The following is a 3701-nucleotide window of genomic DNA, read 5'->3' as shown; positions in this document are numbered from 1 at the left end:
CTGCTTGGCGGCACCAGGGAGCACGCATGCGCGCACGCACCACAGACACACGCTTGACAGGAGAAGCCTTTACGACAGAGCGCGCTTTACGTCTATGAGAGAGAATCATAGAGAATCCTAGAGTTGGAAGAGACCTCCTGGGCCATTATCCAGTCCAACCCCATTCGGCCAAGAAGCAGGAATATTGCACTCAAATCACCCCTGACAGATGGCCATCCAGCCTCTGTTTAAAAGCCTCCAAAGAAGGAGCCTCCACCCCACTCCGGGGCAGAGAGTTCCACTGCTGAACGGCTCTCACAGTCAGGAAGTTCTTCCTCATGTTCAGATGGAATCTCCTCTCTTGTAGTTTGAAGCCATTGCTCCATTGCGTCCTAGTCTCCAAGGAAGCAGAAATGAAGTCTGCTCCCTCCTCCCTGTGGCTTCCTCTCACGTATTTATACATGGCCCTCATCATGTCTCCTCTTCGCCTTCTCTTCTCCAGGCTAAACATGCCCAGCTCTTTAAGCCGCTCCTCATACGGCTTGTTCTCCAGACCCTTGATCATTTGAGTCACCCTCCTTTGGACACATTCCAGCGAGGAGGAGCTGAGGAGCCTTCTAATCAAGGTGAAAGAAGAAAGCGCAAAAGCCGGGTTGCAGCTAAACGTCAAAAAAACCAAGATTATGGCAACAAGAATGATTGACAACTGGAAAATAGAGGGAGAAACCGTGGAGGCCGTGACAGGGTTTGTATTTCTAGGGGCAAAGATTACTGCAGATGCAGACTGTAGCCAGGAAATCAGAAGACGCTTCCTTCTTGGGAGGAGAGCAATGTCCAATCTCGATAAAATAGTAAAGAGTAGAGACATCAGACTGGCAACAAAGATCCGCCTAGTCAAAGCCATGGTCTTCCCTGGAGTCACCTACGGATGTGAGAGCTGGACCTTCGGGAAGGCTGAGCGAAGGAAGATCGATGCTTTTGAGCTGTGGTGTTGGAGGAAAGTTCTGAGAGTGCCTTGGACTGCGAGAAGATCCAACCAGTCCATCCTCCAGGAAATAAAGCCCGACTGTTCACTGGAGGGAAAGATACTAGAGACAAAGTTGAAGTACTTTGGCCACATCATGAGGAGACAGGAAAGCCTAGAGAAGGGAATGATGCTGGGGAAAGTGGAAGGAAAAAGGAAGAGGGGCCGACCAAGGGCAAGATGGATGGATGGCATCCTTGAAGTGACTGGACTGACCTTGAGGGAGCTGGGGGTGGTAACGGCCGACAGGGAGCTCTGGCGTGGGCTGGTCCATGAGGTCACGAAGAGTCGGACACGACTGAACGAATGAACAACAACAACCAGCTTGTCAATATCTTTCTTCATCTGTAAGGGGTTCTTTGAATGCAAAATTTGAATGCTTCAGCCCCCCCCCCCCAAATTCTCACGGTGGTCTGCGAAAAGGCCTTACTGGTACATTATTTAAACTGTTATGTTTATTCATATCATGATCTGATCGCCCATGCTCAGTATATCTCATATGCATGGGGGTATTGGGGTAACGATACAAAAGGTTTGCTAGGCTAGACCCTCTTATTTATTTATTTCAAAGTTTTCTATACCGAACTTCTCAACCTCATTGAGGGACTCAGCGCGGTTTCCAACCATAAAAACATATACACTCATTAAAATATCATATATCACAATTATCAAAAACAGCTTTAAAATAACACTATGTAACACTCTTTCACTCAGACTCAGCCCCCCCTCCCCCCCAGAATCAAAATCCTGGCTACGGGCTTGCCCATGCCCAGCATTCTTTTTTAAATTTTTAATTTTACATTTGGCCCAGCCATAGGTTTTTAATTGCTTGTTGTGTTACTGTATTGCTTATTTTATTTCTGTTTATGAGATATATTTTAACTGTTTTGTATTGTTTGTTTGCTATTGCTTTATTATTGATGTATTGTAGGCTCGGCCTCATATAAGCCGCACCGAGTCCCTTGAGGAGATGGTAGGGGGGTATAAATAAAGTTTTATTATTATTATTATTACCAAATGAGAGACTCCCCCCTGGGCACACAGAAAACTGGGCGACTTGGAAGGCGCTGAACAGACTGCACTCTGGCACCACGAGCAGATGCAGAGCCAACCTTGGGAAATGGGGCCACAAAGTTAAATCCACGGCATGCGAGTGTGGAGAAGAGCAAACCACTGACCACCTGCTGCAATGCACCCTGAGCCCCGCCACATGCACCATGGAGGACCTCCTTGCGGCAACACCAGAGGCTCTCCAAGTGGCCAGATACTGGTCAAAGGACATTTAATCAACTACCAAGCTTGCAAACTTTGTGTTTTGTCTGTCTGTTTGGTTTGTTAAAAATGTAATACAAATGTCTGGTTGCTCCTGACACAATAAATAAACAAACAAACAAACGGCATTGGGCCCTGGGTTGTTGTAGTTTTTTTCGGGCTATATGGCCATGTTCTAGAAGCATTTTCTCCTGACATTTCACCTGCATCTATGGCAGTGTTTCTCAACCTTCCTAATGCCGCGACCCATTAATACAGTTCCTCATGTTGTGGTGACCCCCAACCATAACCCTAACATTATGAATCACCATGTAAATAATGATCTGCAGGATGTACTTTCATTCACTGGAGCAAATTTGGTACAAATACCCAGTATGCCCAAATTTGAATACTGGTTGGGGTTAGCGGGGGGATTGATTTTGTCATCTGGGAGTTGTAGTTGCTGGGATTTACAGTTAACCTGCAAACAAAGAGCATTCTGAACCTCACCAACAATGGAATTGAACCAAAATTGGCACACAGAACTCCCATGACAAACAGAAAATACTGGAAGGGTTTGGTGGCCATTGACCTTGAGTTTGGGAGTTGTAGTTCGCCTACATGTAGAGAGCACTTTGGACTCAAACAATGATGGATCTGGACCAAACTCTACACGAATACTCAATATGCCCAAATGTGAACACTGGTTGAGTTTGGGGAAAATAGAATCTTGACATTTGGGAGTTTTAGTTGCTGGGATTTATAGTTCACCTACAATCAAGGAGCGTTCTGAACCCCACCAATGATAGAATTGGGCCAAAGTTCCCACACAGGACCCCCATGACCAACAGAAAATACTGTGTTTTCTGATGGTCTTTGGTGACCCCTCTAACACACCTTCGCGACCCCCCCAGGGGTCCCGAACCCCAGGTTGAGAAAAGCTGTTCTGGAAGCATTTTCTCCTGACATTTCACCTGCATCTATAGCAATCATCCTCAGGGGTAGTGAGTTCTGTTGGAACTAGGAAAAATGGGTTTATATATCTGTGGAATGACCAGGGTGGGACAAAGGACTCTTGTCTGTTGGAGCTAGGTGTGAATGTTTCAACTGACCACCTTGATTAGCATATAATGGCCTGGCAATGCCTGGGGCAATCTTTTGTTGAGAGGTGATTAGATGTCCTTGTTTGTTTCCTCTCTGTTGTTGTGCTGTTCTAATTTTAGAGATTTTAAATACTGGTAGCCAGATTTTGTTCATTTTCATGGTTTCCTCCTTTCTGTTTGGAGATCAAAATTCAGCCTGCCATATAAACGTGGATATCTGCTCTTTGCTTTTCTCCCTGGAAAGATACAAAACCGAGATCAATCCGGCAGTGAGGTAGCCACCTCTTTCCCCCTCTCCATCATGGCTGCGCCCAGGAGACAACTTCTGCCGGAAGGAGTGTGGA

This window comes from Anolis sagrei, chromosome 6 (genome assembly GCF_037176765.1).
Source record: "Anolis sagrei isolate rAnoSag1 chromosome 6, rAnoSag1.mat, whole genome shotgun sequence".
Taxonomy (NCBI): domain Eukaryota; kingdom Metazoa; phylum Chordata; class Lepidosauria; order Squamata; family Dactyloidae; genus Anolis; species Anolis sagrei.
The sequence above is the reverse complement of the archived record's forward strand: the minus strand, read 5'-3'. Positions refer to the sequence as shown.